We start from the raw sequence: 18067 nt of genomic DNA on the forward strand, positions 1-18067 counted from the left end.
CGAGGTTTGCGACGGCACAAAACCAGCAGAGCATTTGGGCACTGGTTTGGAGTCAAATAGGATGAGGTTGGGTTTTTGGCCCTTTACTTGAACAGTGGAACCTCGGTTTATGAATTTTCAGTTTACGAACGCCGCGGACCCATCTGGAACGGATTAGTTCACTTTCCATTACTTTCAGTGGGAAAATTCGCTTCAGTTTATGAACAGACTTCCGGAACCAATTACACCTATTAAGTACGCTTCAGGTTGAGTACTCCGCGGACCCTTCTGGAACGGATTAATCCGCTTTCCATTACTTTCAATGGGAAAGTTCGCTTCAGTTTATGAACGCTTCAGTTTATGAACAGACTTCCGGAACCAATTGTGTTCATAAACCGAGGTACCACTGTACAGTAAAGGGTTTTGGCACAAAATGCGAGGTTCGCAGCACAAAACTTTGGCGGGATCCAGAATTTCAGGGTCACACGTTAATGAAGCCCACTGCTCCTCTGATCCTGATCGCATTGCCCACCTATCAGCTCCCTGAGTTCCCAGACCGAGTTCTGTTTTTTCGCCATGTTGCCCCTAGGTCTTCTTGCTCACAGCTCCTCTTTCCCGGTCCGCTTCTACCGGTACCCGCCGTAACTCCTCGATAGAGGAGTCGCCGCCCACGTGCTCCCACCGACCACGCTGCCCCCCGCCCCTTCGGAGAGCAGCCCAGAGAAAAAAGCGGCCCGTGGGAGGCGCTAGGACCCGCCTAGCCTGGACCTGGCTTGGCTCCCTCGGCCTCTCTGACGCGCTCTGCAGCCGAGCTGGCTGCGCAGTTCTTCAGCTACAGGCGCTACATCGCCCCAGGACGGCAGGGAGCCGCGCCACCGAACCCGCCGCCCAGCCCAGCCCAGCGGTCCGGGATACCCAGGTAAGTGAGCTGTGCGCGGCGGGGAGATGCTGTTGAGGAGCGCGCGCGCGCGCGCGCGAAGGTCGCCCGAAGGGGCTCTCGCAGGTGGCGCTTGGGGGCCAACCTCGGTGCGCGCGCTCTCCTGGCCCGCCGGGGTCTGCCGCTCGGCGGCACCTGCTTGGATCTGGGCGGGTCGGAGGCGAGGGCTGGCTTAAGGCTGGGAAGGAGCGGCGCCGGGTCTCCTTCGCTCCAGCGCTTGCGGAGGGAGATGGAGGCGCCGGGCGGGCGGAGAGACTCTCGCCTGGCGGGCTTTGCATTGACGAAGCTGTGCATGACTCAGGGCTGGTGCGTGTCCCCCGCGCCCCATCGCTGCCCCTTCTCTCGCGGCTGCCTCCCAAAGATGCTCCTAGCCCGGCCTCGGCGAGACCAGCTGAGCAGGGGAAGAAGTAGGCGGCTGTCTGCGCGCAACAGGAGGGTGGGGAAGTGAAAGCCGGAGGTCTGCACGACGGCGGGGGCGCATCCCATGGACAGACTCAGGCATAGCCCCTTTGGGCACCGTATTGTCCAGTTGCCCTCATTTCCCCAGCAGCAGCATCTCCACGATCGCGCTTTCCCAGCGCCCCCTCCGACTCCTATCACGGTGACCGCGGCTCTAAGAGGTTGGTCCTCATGATCCCCAAGGACTCCCCTGCTAGCGCCAGGCGTCCTGGCCATCCTGAGCGGTCTGGCTCCGGCTTCTCCTCCTCCTGGAGAAGTTCATTCATTTCTCTCTCGCGCATCCTTGATCCAAGGAGCTCCGTGGCCAAGTCAGATTTGCCCAGGAAAGATGCTTGTGTCGGGACCAAGCGAAAGCCAGTCTCATCGGGGCTTTTAGACAGCCTTTTTAAAACAGGCGATCAATCCATCCGCCTCTCTCTTCCTGAGCGCATCTCCCTCACTCTTTCAGCGAGACCGACTCGGAGCCCGAGCCAGGGGCATCACAAGGAGTCCGGCTCTCCTCCGAGGAGGGTGCTGAGAGGTGTTTGCGCTTTTCTAAACATCAGCAAATCACCCCAGAACAAGGCCTAGATAGATCTCTAGTTGGTGACGATGCTCGGCTGGGTCACAGGAGCACTCGATTTCTGGGCGCACCGCGTGAGATGAGGAGGGGAGGGTGGGTCTCCAACGAGATCCAGTTTCCTTAAATGTCACAGGGATTTAAACGCTCGTGAAGGGATGACAGGGAGGGAAGGAACTGGGCTGGGAAACAAGGAGCAAACCGCGAGCGCGCCTGCTTATCAAGGGAGAGGCTGGGCAACGGGAAGAGATGGGTAACATTTAATCTCTAGTGTCAGAGATTATCCTGCTCAAATCAGCAAGAGACTTGGAAGGCTTACCGTGAAACCCATTTTCCCACTCCCAGATGATCCAGGTGGGCTGTGTGAGGACCCTTTTGTCCCTCAGAGTACTCTCCTCTGTGCTGTTGTTTCCAACCTGAACTGTGCCATTTGAAAAGGAGTTCTGGTTCTAGATGGCGCTGTGGTTGGTGTGTGGTTCTGGTGTTTAGATGGTCCTCCACTCACCTGCACTAGTATCCATTCCACATCCTTCGATAGGATTCCAAGGTGCTTTTACACTGTACACACAGTCCCGGCTATGGTAAATGATTCCCTTAAAACTTCATTTATCTGTAGGAATCAATCTCAGCCCATCTCAGCCCTGATTGGCTCCTCCGGCCAGTGCCCAGTTACTGATCTAATTTAATCCAATGTTTTTTGACGGATCTAGGGCGTTTGCTTGGAATTGAAATACTGCGTCTCCCTGGGCATAGATGTTGTAAACAAATGATATGGGCACGATTGTACTTCTTTCTTATTTTGCTGCTTTTTTTGCTTTGGTATGTTAATTTTAAAAAATACAAAATTGTAAAGAACACAAAGGCGAAGTTGCTTATATCTGCCTGTGCTGTTTGACTGCTTCTTGTCTTGAATTGCGACAGCGACATTTTCCTATTAAGCAATATCAAGTCTGACATCTGTTGGTACTCTTTTCTTTTCTGCTCTTTTCTTTTCTGGCATTAGATTGATTTTATTAAAGCTGCATATGACAGTAATTAGGTAGTGCTGCAGCTACATCCTCCATCATTCACTTGGAAAGCCCACTGTGGCGAAGGGTATTTAGATTTCAAAATAAGTGTGTATACTGTATTTACTATGATGGGGTTGTGGAACAGCAATCTGAGGACCCAGTATGAAGCCAGATTTGGTCTTTGGGTTAACTAACATATTTCTGAGCCCTTTACAAACACTCTAGATCAACAATTTACTAAGCTTTTCTGTCAACTATAACGATAGCAATAAATAATAATAGAAAGGAGAATTATGCTAAATAAAATGACAGTAAAAATGTGAAGCTGTATATTTATCATTTATTTATCACATTTATATCCACCCTTCCCTCCAAGGAGCTCAATGTGGTGTGGCATAAATGGCTCTCTTCCTCCCTATTTATATCATCTCAACAACCCTGTGAAGTAAGCTAAATTGTGAGACTATGACTGCCCAAGGTCACCCAGATGGCTGAATGGGGATTTGAACCTTGGCCTCCGAGGTCCCAGTCCGACATTTTAACCATTACACTACACTGAAGCAGTTATGAAGCTGGTACTGCAATAATCATGCTCTTGCTTTTCATTTATTTATATACTGCTTTAATACTCAAAACATTCTCTAAGCAGTTTGCCAAACCACCAAAGTGGTTTGATGGCATGAGGAAGGGTCCAGTAGGTAGCTAGGACCTGCTGGGTTTGGGGCTGTTAATGTGGTTCCCCAACTTCCATGCCCTGTACAGTATATAACACAGGCTGCTTTTTCTGGAGGGGAAATTCTCAAGAGGTAGACTTACATAGCTTGTGGCATCGTCTAAAGTGCAGTTCTACTCTGGCTGTAAAATGACACCGCCATCAGTAGATCTTCTCCCAGGGAGTATTCGGTTCTCCCTATGACTTCAGCTCTGATCAATGCTATGCAAACATTTGTGCACGTGAGTAACTTGAGCTTCATAAGCGGCACAATCCGGTAAGCTCAGAGTGATCACGGACATGTGGGCCTTTACTCATCTGGCATGAAGATTCGTAGGACGGGAGAAATTAATTGGAGGTATTAAATGACCTTAGTATTGCCAGTTTGAGGCACGAGGGACTGAATTCTTTCTCTCTAGAGCTGAAGGCATGGATTTTTAGTACGTTGGATATATAGTCACGATGACTCCCACACAGTAGCAAACAGCAGCTTTCTTTTTTGGATGCTTTAAATGAAAAAAAGTGCAAAGCTAGTAACGTAAATAATGGCTTTCTGGCCTATCTGATGGATCTGTGCACTCAACTGCTAGGAAACAGCCTCCCCCCACCCACCCATGTGTCCACCGGAGCAGAAAAGCCTGGAGGCAATTATGCATGAAGCCAGCAAGGAGGACACTGCCTGGTTTTCAGTTTCAGGCTGAATTTTGAGATTGCAATCCTTGTAGTTAAGCATCATCATCATCATCATCATCATCATCATGATGTAGCATAAAACACACCATTCTGCATGTAGTATAAAACACACCCCGTACAGTTCAAAGATGGTACGGGGTGTTTTTTTAAAAATAATTGTAATGTGTTTTAGTCATTGCAATGATTGGTTACTCTTCCTCTTTCTCATGAAAGAAAGGAGAGCAGTTGAATGAAGTGCTAAATTGCTTTTTTTTTTTTAAAAAAAAAAAAGCCTTTTGGCATTTCATACTCAAGTTAAGAGCTGAGGAGTCTTGATGGGCATAGGGGTGTTGGCAGTGATTATCTCTCCAGGGAGCCTAGCTGCCTTCCTTGCCACACAAGCCCCATTCATTACATTGCAGGTGGTTTAGTGGTCCAGAACATGTGTGTCTGTGTATTTATTTCATTTGCTGACACTATTAGGATATACAGTTTGTAAATATATGCCATTAATTTATTTCACTATACTATACCAATGTGATAAAACAAAAGGTGCCATGGAACATTTCAAACCCACCTTTTAATTGAAGAAGTGATCTCCTTGGGATGACGTTGAACTAATGATTCATTGCTTAATTATTTAATAAGTTTATTCCATGTACATCCCACCTTATCCCAAGCTCTTGGGGCAGGTTAAAACAAATGTTATTGCTAACTGCAACTCCCCCTCTAATTGCAGTGAATCAAAGTAATTTTTTGGGGGGTGGGGAAATCTTAGAATGATTCCTACAGCTGGGCTTTGGCAAGTTTCCAGGAGAAGGAATTTTGGAGTTGGGGTGGGGGCAGAGGAGAATCAGACACTGGGAATGACTCTCCAGTTTCATGTGCTGCAGGTCTAGATCTTGAACGGGTGGTCTACCAATTGGCCTTCCAAGGTCTAATTAATTCATGTTGAGATATGGAGGAATCTCTGTCTATTCCCCCACCCTCCTGGTAATTGCTTACTCTTCTGGAAGCATCTGAGGTTCTGCACCATGTGACAATGTACTTGTTGCTTGAAACACCTGGATTGATCTGGCTACACATATTCCTTCCCCCACAATCTCTTCCCACACAGTACTTTGGTTATCTTCTCTTTCTGCTTGTGGTATACCTCATTATCAGTATTTAAATTAACAAAAATTATTTCTGCATTGCACTGATTAGTACACTGCATTGCACTGATTAGTTCCACCTTTCCTCCATCTTGGAACACAATGCAGTGTACACAGGGTTCCCAGTCTGCCTCCCACCCACCCGCTGATGAAACCCATACCTGTTTAGCATGAATCTTAGCAAAGCCAGGAAGCCACTGAGATATTTTGTTAAGCCATTTCCTTTTAGCACCCCCGTAAATATAACTTTTTTGTTTCTGTTGTGAAGATTATTGAGATTCTGTGTGTGGTTTGCTTTTCAGCATGGATAAATTTGTGTGTGTGTGTGTGTGTGTGTGTGTGTGTGTGTGTGTAAATATCACTCAGTTAAAGCCTGAGTATATGCTGTGGATAGTAAGCAAAAGAGAAGGAAGGAACTGAGGAGATTTGAGTAGTAGGTTGATGGAACCTGTTATCAAACAGGAGCAAAAGGGCAGATTGCAGAGGACGAGGATGGCAGAAGAACCACATGCTTGCTTCAAGAGAAGGGGGATGTTGAAAAGAGGATGGAAGTGGAGCAGGGGAGGATTAACCTCTGGTAAATAACAAAGGTCACCAGTGTCAGAGACAAAGGCTTCTTTTGACATCTATGAAGTGATGTCCCTGCAGAGGTGGACCAGGCTCTGGTCTCGGAATACAAAGCCGCCAAATAATTCCTCTGTGGGAGACAGACCAACTTTTTTTTTCTACCTCCACAGATTTCAGTTTGAATTAGAATTAATTGTGGAAAAGTTGTAGTGGAAAGTCGGCTTTGCTAATCAGGAAGTGAAGCCCACAAATTAGCAGTACTGTGGGTCCAGTGAATGTCAGACAGAGTAGCATCAAGTTATAGGGGAGAGACCAGTGTTGTACAATGGGCTTGGGCCTGTGAGCCCTCAGTTTGAATTCCTCCTCAGCCTGGTGAGGAGGAATTACTGTGTTTCAACCTAGCATATGCTACATGGTCTTTTTGTGTACACTGTAAATCCAGCGTAGCAAGAGTGGGCATTTTACTTATGCAACAGAGCTTGTCCTCTCTCTCCTCCTCCCTGCACCTGCATAATCTGGGGTTGGAGGACACTACAGAGCAGATTTTGGGGGAAGCTGGTGGAGAGAAACCAGAAGTCCCATTGTGCAAGCAGATTTCCGTTGTGGAAGTTGGCAGACATCACTGGATGTCACCCAATATTAGAAAAGACTTGCAAGGCATTTTGTACACTAAAAGGTGAAAACTGTGTATCCATTCATGCTTCCACAGGTTTTATTCAATCCCAGGGCACAGTTATCACATAACTGGGATATCCCATAAACAACAACAAAAAGGGGTGTGTGGAAATAGTGCACATATACAGTGGTACCTCGGGTTAAGAACTTAATTCGTTCTGGAGGTCCATTTTTAACCTGAAACTGTTCTTAACCTGAGTTTCCACTTTAGCTAATGAGGCCTCCTGCTGCTGCTGCGCTGCCAGGGCACGATTTCTGTTCTCATCCTGAAGCAAAGTTCTTAACCCGAGGTACTATTTTTGGGTTAGCAGAGTCTGTAACCTGAAGCGTCTGTAACCTGAGGTACCACTGTATTTCCAGACACCTTGATTAGGTACTATAAAAGTCTGACAACAGGACACCCTCCCTCCCGAAATAACCAAGTTAAGTGATGAAATGTCTACCTCAGAAGTGCGGAACCTCACCTGTGGCCCACCATATGTTGCTGAACTGTAGCTCCCCTTATCCCTGACTATTGGTCATGTTGGCTAGGGGTGATTGTTTTTAACGTATTATTAAAAAAGAGAGACCACATTTAAAGCATAAGTTTCAGAAAACACTAGACAATGTGCCACATAGAGTAATTCACAAAGAATTTTTTTAAAAAAACAAACAAACCAATAAAGCCATCATGTAATATTAATTTAAATATGCAAAATATTACTAAAACCAAGACTAGGTAAGCAAGGAGAGTTTTAGTCAACTGCATCCAGAAGGCCACCAGAAGGCCAAGGTTCTCCACCTTGGGTTCATAGCAGAAGTATAGCAGCAAGGAAGCCACATCTTTTGTTACCTGAGATTAAAGACAAGATAGTATCTTCCTCCATTCGATTAACAAATGCTGACTAGACTGGTAGTCAGAATTGTATTTTGATGCTGGCAGTGGGACACCATTCTCTACTGAGTGGTGATGGGCTGTAGCTGAAGGCTGTGGGCTATTTCATTGGACGATTAACTATATCCCGCCTCTGGCATTCTTCAACTTTTGAAAATAAGGTAATAACTACTCTGTTCCTTAGTTTAGCATGCAGTCACCACTTGTCATTTGGGAAATTAAGTCTGCAGTCCTGAGCAAATTGGATTTTTTCCTATTAAGCACAAAGAGAATACCCAATATAACAACCCTAAAGAAACACACAAATATATAACCACCATTTGTTACATACAGTATAACCACTTTGTGTTAGCCATTCTTTAGCACTTCATTGCATTCAGGAGTCAACTTCAATGTACAAACTAAAGTTTTATTTTATACATGGTGAATATGCATTTTAGGCTAGGGAGTCTCTCCAGAAGGACATATGTGACTGTGATTGTGGGTGTGTCTGGGTTCTGATAGTTAATATATGAAACAAAGAGCAGCCTGACTTCCTGAATGGTGTCACGTAGTATTTTGCCCCTAGCAAACCTCTTAAATTGTTGCATCAGCAAGTACTTGACAACCCTTTCCCATTTGAGGGTTGTTTTTTTTGGGTTGCTTAGAACTAGCTTCCCAAACTTGCCTCCTGTATCAATCCCCCTGCAGGGCATAAAGCAACTTGAGAGGAATTCTTAACAACAAAAAGGCTAGTAGTGGGGAGCAGGTTAGGAAGCCCATCCCCACAATGCTCATTTGTGGAAGATTACATCTCATCTTATAAAAAGAAAACAATTGGAAGAAACCTACACTAGGCTCAGTGATGTGGCCCCTAAATAAGTTAATATTTGCCTTCTCCCCTAATGTTGTTTCTTCTGTTTTTATTATCACATAGCTCTAAGGACATAAAATGAGCCTGCTGGCTTATCTAACCCAGCATCCTGTTCTCACAGTGGCCAGCTCAGGTAGATGCCCATGGAAAGCTTGCAAGCAGAACCTGATCACAACAGCACTCATTCCCCCCCCCCACCTGCAATCTCCCATCCACTAGCATATGGATGGAGCTGGAACATAGTCGTCATGGTTAGTTTGTTCTGCTTTTTGAATTTGTCTAACCTTTTAAAGCCTTCCATTGTTGGCCATCACTGTCTCTTGTGTGAGGAAATTCCATAGTTTAACTGTGCATTGTGTGAAGAAGGGTTTCCTTTGGTCCATCTTGAATCTTCCAATATTCAGCACCATCGGCTACTCACATGTTTCAAGAGTTATGAGAAGTCCAGGAGAACTTTTCCTGACCCACCTTTTCAGCACCATCAAGCATGCCACCTTGGCTTGCCCCTGCAATTGAGGGGGCTGGGTCCGTGTGACGGAGGCACGCCTCCTCCTTGAAAATTCATGGGGGGAGGACCCTCACCCTATTCCAGGTGGCACACTAGAACACCATGCATAATTTAAGCACTGCTATCATATCTCCTCATAGTTTTCTCTAAACAGCTCCATAGATGAGTTGCTCCATCTCCTTGATGATTTTGTTTGCCCTTTTCTGAACATTTTCCAGCTCCACAATATCCTTTTTCAAGTGAGGTGACCAGAATTGTACTTCAAGTGTGGTTGATTTGTGTAGATTATTATATTTATATTATAAGCTAATGGTATAATATTGGTTTTAACTTCTTATCAACAAAGTAAATTAGGAACAGAGAGGGTCGGTCTGTGATATTAAATTGGCTGTTGGATTTCTGCCACAGAATAAGCCTGAACAAAAACTTGAACAAAAAATGGATAATCACCTAGGATATAATTGAAACTTGTTGACAAGTCTAAGTGAAATATGGAAAGATTTTCAATAAGTTATTTTGAAACAGGATCACAGCACTTCCTTTGTTGTTGTTTTCTGTGCTCTTCATTCTTTTCTTTTAAAGAAGTCACGTTATCTAACTATGGATCTTATTGCCAATGTAGGTTAAAGTCACCGGTGATACTGCTATGATAGGAATAGTAATCAATAATTTGCTTCATTTTATTAAAATGGCCCAAACCATGCAAAACACCAACAGGGCATTGTAGTTTTACTTCCTGATACAGTACTGCAAAGGCAAGAAAGAGGAGGGTGAACAAACTACTTTGCATACTCAAGCCACAACTTCTTTTGTTCCTACACAGGGAGAGCGGCTGAGTTAAGAGAAAGCAATAGGCCTGAGCTGTTTCATGTGATTTCTGGGTCCAATGTATAGTGAGTGAGAGGCAGGATGTCAAGCACGCCCTCAGGAACAAGTCACAACTGACTCAACCTGAAGTCAATGCTACATCCCATCCCCATTTGTTCCTTCTTTTGTTTCTAGGCAACAGGCTGGGGAGCAGAAGCACACTTCTAGAGCCTGCTCTTTCTCCATCTTCAGTTGGTAAGGTTACCCTGTATTTGTGTGTTGGTTTGTAATACAGTATGTGCTGGTGTGAATGAGGACTGAGGAGAAGCTGTCAAGAGTACAGTCTGCATATGCATTTGTGTTGAAAAGAATGCATTTTTTAAAATACATAGGGACAGTGCTGCTTGTAAATGTTAATATGCGATCTAATGCGATTTGGGGTTTTTTTTAACAAAAAAAGACTGTGTGTATATTCCAGCAGGTGTAGGTTTTATATTCAGATTGCAGGCAAGGAGAATTGGGGAAATATAGGGGTATGGGGGGGGGAAGCCTGTGAAAACGTATGGTATGTGTGGTATGGGGGGAAATATAGGGGTATGGGGGGGGAGGAAGCCTGTGAAAACGTCCCACAAGGCAATAATGCGCACTTGTTTCCGGCCTTTTGTTGTGCACGTGCTCTGTCTCGCTCTCTCTACCTCTCCCCTTGGGCATCTCTCGCCAAGAGGAATATTGTACTGTATTCTAAAGGTAGCCATTGGTCGCTTAGTCGGTGCAGTTGCAATAAGAAGTAAAGGCGAGGCAGGGTTGGCTGCAGATGACCTTAGGCAACCGCTGTTGCCAGATCAACGTTTGAAAAATAAGACGCCCGGTGACAGTTTGGGAAGCCGCCTTCTGTGTATTCTGTGGAATGGACCATGGATTTCTGGGATGTTCTGTATTCTGACAGACTGATCCATCGCATCGCGCTACTCAATCTGAAGAGCCCGGGAGGCTGAATTTAAAAAGCGTCCTCACTGAATTTGCTTCAGCCTGTTAAGAGATCGAGCTCGGCTCCTAACAGCAGTGAGTTCAGTTCCCTCCCTCCCTTCTTGTATATATGGATTGAATCACAAGGGTTAAAAAGAATTTAAATGTATAACGGCGATGTTGTTGTTGGAAACGTCATCTAGAGCAAATAATAATAATAATAAAGGCGCGTAGGTCGTCTTGGCTGCAAAGCCATTAAACTTTCAGAGGCTGGTACCTTACTTCCTTAACAGCCAGAGGGGTAACAAAATAAGGATCTCCCTTGATTTCCTTCAGATCTGCAGATCGCTTGGATTATTATGAGGGAGAGGAGTCTTCCCCCGTTCCCTACGCGACTTTTCTCCTCTAAATACTGTAGTTTTATTATGTGACCACTTAACCGCTTGCGGGGTTGGTAACGGCATGTAGCTGATCGGACAGAGTTGTTCTTGTTTAATTATAACTTGACCCCCAATTAGATATTGCCAAGCGTTGCTTCCGCGTGCGTGTTCGCTGGTTCTGAAGCAGGCATTGCACTATCGAGATAACGAACTTAAAATCGGCTTTGAGGGAGGTGGTGTGCGTTGATTTTTTTCCTTTCCTACAGATGGCTGAGGCTAAGCGCGCTTTCTCGGCAGGGAAGGAAATACGAGAGCGAGCGCCCCGCTCTCTTCCCCTCCTTGTCTCTCCCCTGCTCAACCACGAGGTGAGCGCGTGTATTTCTTGGTAATTGCAGCCGGCACTTCCGCCCTGCCCCTCTGTCACGTCCTGCACGTCTGCATGCGGGAAGACGTCCCCAAGTGCTCCAGCCAGCCTGTGCCGGCAAGACCTCGTGGTCTGGGCGTGGAGGCTCCGGGGTGGAGCCAAAGCCCAATTGGAACCGCGTTCAAAGCGGAGCCCCCTCCGCCCCCAGAGGCGCCGCCTCCTCTCAGATGCTCTCCTGGAGCCATCGTGATCCGAGGATTCCGCTACCGGATGCCGCCTTAGCATAAAAAAAATTGCAGACTTTACTTTACCCCTTGCACTGCTTGATCTTTGGTGTGTAACTTTTCCCCACGTACTTGTGTGTCTTTGTTTGTCCATCCGTCTGGCAACTGAGAGCACTCAATGCACCAGATGGAGTGGGTTGTACTAGTCCACGAAATTTTATTTTAACACTTTTATTTAAACAAAACAAAGTTAGGTATAAAATAGACAATCAATAAAAATACAGGTAGAATAACAGTACAACAGCATATTTTATACATCTGTTGGTGTTTAAGGTATCTTAAAACTGGTGGTTTTTTAAATGGCACAATGAAGCTCCTATTCTGTGGGACTCTGAAGCACTGCTTGCCCTTAAGGACTTACCACAGTGTAGCCTTCAAGGCAAGCAGTGATTCTTTTCTAAAATGAGAGGTGCTCCAGCCACCCTAGAAACCCCATTTTGACCCAAATCCTGCTCCCTATTTGCAAGTGGATGAGGGCACCCATTTCAGGAGTATATAATATCAGCATGTCTTCACAGGCACATAGTCCTGACATTCACAATAGCTGCTAGTAGAGCTTCGCTGTAAGCAAGCCCTGACTATAGCCCTGCATGCAGGACTGGCTTTTGAATGTCATGTGCAAAGTGGGCACTGAAGTCCCCCCTAGATAAAATTCTAGTTGCTTTTAAAGTGAGGTCCAATTAAACAACCTCCAGCCAAGGCTAATGCTTTGTACATTAGCCCAGTCCCTCTCATTCAGAGTCAACGTACACACTCTTTCTTACCTAGTAGACTAGAATTAATATGTTTTTAAAAGAACCCTCCTGTTTTTACTATTGGAAGATTCCTTCAGTGCCAGTAGCGTGCTGGTCACTGTGCAGAGAGCACAGACATTACATAACTCTGCTTGCTTTGAAATGGCCGTGCTTTATTGCGTAATGACACCACAGCTCTGCAGAACATACAGGAGAGTCAGCGTTGGCGTTATGAGATGGAGTGCTGAAATTGGTCAGGCAGATGCAGGTTTTAAATCTCTGCTCAACCATAAAGCTCATTGCGTGACCTTGGGGCAGTCCCTGCTCCTAGTTACAGAGACAATGGGGAGGAAAAAACAGCGCACGGTGCGGTACCTGAACTCCCTGGGGATGTGTGTGCAATAAAAGTGGAATTAAAGCCCACTGCTCAGTACAATCTGCACAGAGATTTTCCTCATAGGATAAGGCTGCCGGGATCTACAGGTCATGATGGTTTTGTGTACTACTTCCAATATTGGATGTGGTACCCCTCTGATTATCAGAGGCTGCGGATCACTCTTTGTGTGGTACTAATGTGCTGCTCACCTGGTTGGCCATTGTGAGAACAAGGTGCTAGGCTAGATGGGGGCCACTGGCCTGATGCAGCGGGGCTCTTATTGTCCTTAATATTCTCAATATTTGTACACTTCCTTGGAAGCATGTCCCACGATAATGGCTGGGGTTTTCTTCTAATTAAGCAAGCATAGGCTGTAAGAGTTGTAAAGGTAAAGGTAAAGGGACCCCTGACCATTAGGTCCAGTTGTGACCAACTCTGGGGTTGCGGTGCTCATCTCAGTCTATTGGCCGAGGGAGCCGGCGTACAGCTTCCAGGTCATGTGGCCAGCATGACTAAGCTGCTTCTGGCGAACCAGAGCAGCGCACGGAAACGTCGTTTACCTTCCCGCTGGAGCAGTACCTATTTATCTACTTGCCCTTTGATGTACTTTTGAACTGCCAGGTGGGCAGGAGCTGGGATGGGAGCTCACCCCGTCGTGGGGATTCGAACTACCAACCTTCTGATCAGCAAGCCCACAGTTTAACCCACAGCGCCACCCGCGTCCCGTAAGAGTTGTACTGGACCCCAAAAACAAAATACAAAAAGAAAAAAAGCCAGACTTGCTGAAGGAGCTGCATAGTCTGGAGGATACATTAGGACTTAGATCTCTAAATAGAATTTTGTTCCTTTGCTTTTTAAATAGTACTGTGCAGTAGCAACATTCTGGCCACCAAAATATAATGGATGAATGAGGAAAAACCAGAAGTCAGCTTTTCCTTTCATACATTACACTTGCTTGTTTCTGTATCTCCAGGCACCAGAAGTGCTTCTCACCTCCGGGGTTTGGGAAAATATTGGGTGGCTTTTCTGAATTTTACAACCCCTGAAGCTTTCGTTGATTAAAGTAGTGGCTCTTGTAGTGGACACAGCTATACCCTCTGCAGTGAGATTTTGAGCCACTGCTGCTTATTGTGAATTGTTTCTTTTTTGCCACTGGTAAAGAGCAACTTGATATGACAGAATCTGTATGGGGAACAATAAAGGAAAATGGAGGAAAATGTCTTTCATTCTGGATCAAAGTAAATCCCATGTGTCATTCCTCTTTAAAAAATGTGTTTTCTTGAATTAAACTCTCCTAGGAATAGGCTTAGCCTTAATTGCAAAAATGGCATCCGTGTTCTGCTGAAATCCACATGGGAGTTCATAATTCATTTTCATTTAATGTGTTAAATGAGAGACAAATCACACAAATTAATGAACTCTCATATAATTGTCCTGGCAAGAATATGCACAGTAGAAAATTAATGTTACGTGATTTGGAGGGGGAAATGGGCAGGGATTTATAGGTAGACAATTCTGGTAAAGGCCAGAGTTCCTGGCTACACATTACACCAATTCTCATTCCTGTAGAGGACATTTGTCGTACAATCTTAGACTATCTGCTCAGAAGCCCCATTCAATTCAATGGCATTTATGCCCAGAAAACTGGGTACTGTATTGCAACCTCAGTAACCTTATTTGTAGGCAGAGGAGAAAATGAGCTGATTTGAAGGAAAGGAAAGGAGGAACACCCACATTTTATAAGGTAAAACCTGGAAGTTGAGTTGAAGATGAAACAAAGGGGGATGGGGAATAGGGACGTTTTTGAATGATGAGATGGTTGATATAACACAGGGATGTCCAATTCCCAAGAGACTGTGATCTACTCCCACTCTAAAAAAAATCTGGCAGTGATCAACCCATTGGATTGACCAAAGTTGTTGGGCTTTTTGGGGGGAGCCAAAGTTGCTGAGCTCTTTTTTTTTGGGGGGGGGGAGTTGCTGAGCTATTTTGGGGGAGGCATCAACAAAGTTTCTGAGATTTTTTGCGGGGAGAAATTGCCTAAGTTGTTGAGCTTTTTTTGGGGGGGCGATCACTCAGGATCGCACGATAAACCAGGATCGACCAGGGTTGCCCCACGATCGACTGGTAGATCGCGATCGACCGGATGGACATGCCTGATATAACAGATAAAAGAAGAGCAGGGAATGAAAGTTTATAATCCCACAACTGTAGCAGACGTGAGCAGATCATTCCTGCTTCCCAGTCTCTCAAATGTTTATTGTACCCTTCTGGCTGAAAACAGACCCTCAAGGGATCACCTCACATGTATGTCACATGTATGTGTGTGTGCGCTCTCTCTCTCTCTCCTCTCTCTCTGGTAATTAGGGGAGGCCCAGCTCTAAATGTCCTGACTTTCAGGAACAAAGCTGGTACCTCCTACCCAAGAAATTAATGTAAAATGAAATAAATATCAGTACAATTAAAAAAGCAGAACACTAAAGAACACATAAAATGATCCTAAATCCCTCTGAAATAATTGGGCTTTTAATGTTTTCATAAAAGTTGTGAATCTGAGGAAACTGAGTAGGTAGCAAGTTCCATAGGATAGGAGGTACCAGATACATTCCTGACCCCAAGTACCTCTGTGTGTGTGTGTGCGCGTGCGCGTGCATTTGTATGATCCAAGGCCTCCCAGCCCCACAGTGATATCTAATGTAGCCTATCCTGGGTCCAGGCCATTATGGCCTGAAAGGTTAAGACTCCACACTGGCAAAAAGTTAGAAACCACTGGAGCCAGGGTGGATTTGATTTAAATCAAACTGATTTAAATCACGATTTAAATCACGATTTAAATCACTAGTCAGTAAGGCTTGATTTAAATCATAGTTGATTTAAATCATAAAGACTAATTCTTGCTGGTATAACTTTATTATGCAAGTAGATGAAGATTTTTAGAATAACAACTTTTCATCTTAGTTTTTATATCCCCCGTTTAATAGGTTAATCATTCATATTTGGACAACTTTACTGTTGTACTTAGGAAGGAGAAAAATAATCATTACCTTAATAATAACAATTTAAATAGATTTATTCAACTGAAACAATAACATTTCAGCAAATGTTATTTGCTTAAACAAACATCCATGTTTGTTAACTTATTTGGCTAAACAAAAACAAAATATATATATTTTAAGAAACTTAGACTGTCAGCCCAGCCTACACATGAAAAACTTAAATACTGTCCAAACAATCAGAAAAATATTGTTTCTATTCTATTCACTGAACTTCTTGAAACTTAGCACTGAAGGGGTTGCTTCTGTATTCATAGGTTTGTAGAACAATAGGATTAAGGTCTTTTTCTCAACTCTGTTCATGTTATAACATTTTTGCTGTGAAGAAGAGGCATGTGATCTCTGTTGAGTCAAATTCAGTTTTGAGAACTGCAAAAGTAAACCAAGCACCTGTGATAATATCTTGTAGGCAGAGAAACTGCCCAATAATCTTACAAAAACCTCTGGAAGAGGTGAATGGATTAATGGAATTTATTTACCCCCAAAATTAAACATATACAAGCTTATACTACATAATTAAAAAAACTAATCTTTATTTCATGATGGAATAACCTTTGGATGGTAATATGCTTTCCTCAAAAAGCATTTTATTTAAAAAAATCCAATTTAAATCAAAAAAATCCGATTTAAATCAAAAAAATCCGATTTAAATCAAAAAAATCCGATTTTTTTGATTTTTTTAAAAAAATTATTGATTTTTATCCACCCTGACTGGAGCTCTTTCAAAACGGATGATGTGACATGCTTTTTGCAGTTAGCACTTGCAAAACACAGGGCAGTTGCACATCCCACCGCCTTAAATGTTCCGAAACATTCATTAAAGCAGTCCTAAGGCAGTGCTTTCTTTTCACATCCAGTGATTTAAACAGCATGAACTGTAGGTGAAGGGGGAGAGCAGGAGAAATGTCCCATTACTAAGACTCTGCCGCGCCAAAACACCAATATTCCCCTAATTTCTCCAGCGCCAATATATTCTTCTGTTTTGAAAGACTGTCCCCTTCCCTCAATGACCCAACTATCAGCTGCTGGCTTACCTGAAGAGGCAAGCAAGAAAGCAATGAATACAGGTCAGAGATCATCATAGAAGTGAGAGAGCGTCTTACTTCAGAAAAATCCTGGCTAGAGGATTTTCAGGGATGAAGATTACTCCTGGGGATGGAGGATAGGATGGCAAAATATCCAGTTGAAGGAAGTCCCTTAAATCAGGACTTCCCAAAGGGTTTCATTCAGGTGCTCCATGGCGTGTCCACATTTATTCATTCATTCATTCATTCATTCCATAAAAGCAGCACCTAGCAAAGTGCAATACCATTACCACAAAAGACAGAAAAATCTTTCAGTGATCTGCTGAGGCCCACAGCAATTTTGCAGTGGCCTGCGGGGGTGGGGGGTGGGCAAAGAGGTTGGGAGCCACTGCCTTAAGTCATTTCGCTTGGCAGGCAGATGGCGGCATTTTGGAAGTGAGAAAGGGCTCAGGGTGGGGGATGGAAGGAACCCTGTCACCGATGAATGACTGATGTGATGATGAATGCCAAGTCTTCTTCATATGCTATGTACACAGGGAAGTTTGTTAGCTGGGTTTCTGCCTGAGTTGCTGTCAGGCAGAACAGTGCAGGAGAAGAATGAGCAGCTGGCTGTGAGTAGGTGTATGCATGGATGGCTGTGAGTTTCTATGGGGACAGAATAGCTTATCTCCTCCAATACGAGATCTGTTTTTGAGAGAGGGGGGGGGAAAAGGATTTTCATAAAGGTCTCCTGCAGCAAGACCCGGTGGCTTATGGGTACTGAGTGCTTTTGTTTATCTTTAGTGAAGCTGTCTGGAGCTAATATATATTTAGATTCAGATATAGATTTGCTGTCCCTGGAAAGTGCATCCATGCCAGATAGCAAGCAAATTACCTGGTACTCTTGCATATACAAACAAAACCTGATAAAAGCATTATGTAGCGCTGGCCTTTGCAGCTACAGTTCAGGAGCAATACCATGATGAATTGCCAAACAATTTAATTGGCAGGCAGGCAGTACATGTGAGAAAGCCAGGGGCTTCTTTCTGAGAAAACTGCTTTTTCTCCCTCCCATTTTACTAAAGCAATAATTCGGATGGTGGACTTAGGCATTTGTTCCGTTATTAGTACTTTTATTTT

General features: G+C 44.5%; 1 protein-coding gene across 4 annotated transcripts in view; it reads left to right on the forward strand.

Moving 5' to 3' along the window:
* The first annotated feature begins 698 nt into the window (after nt 1–698).
* Nucleotides 699–18067, forward strand: part of SLC16A3 (solute carrier family 16 member 3) — a 28486-nt gene continuing 11117 nt past the window's right edge. Inside the window, exons 1-2 of one of the 4 annotated variants that reach the window (XM_088663061.1) lie at nt 789–898; nt 9962–10026. The gene's annotated coding sequence lies outside the window, so the exon portion shown is untranslated. Of the gene's footprint in view, nt 899–9961; nt 10027–10466; nt 10829–18067 lie in introns of those variants that run through there. The other 3 variants (XM_088663059.1, XM_035104314.3, XM_088663060.1) reach the window with 3 other exon arrangements.

Source organism: Zootoca vivipara, chromosome 2 (genome assembly GCF_965207765.1).
Source record: "Zootoca vivipara chromosome 2, rZooViv2.hap1.1, whole genome shotgun sequence".
Classification (NCBI taxonomy): domain Eukaryota; kingdom Metazoa; phylum Chordata; class Lepidosauria; order Squamata; family Lacertidae; genus Zootoca; species Zootoca vivipara.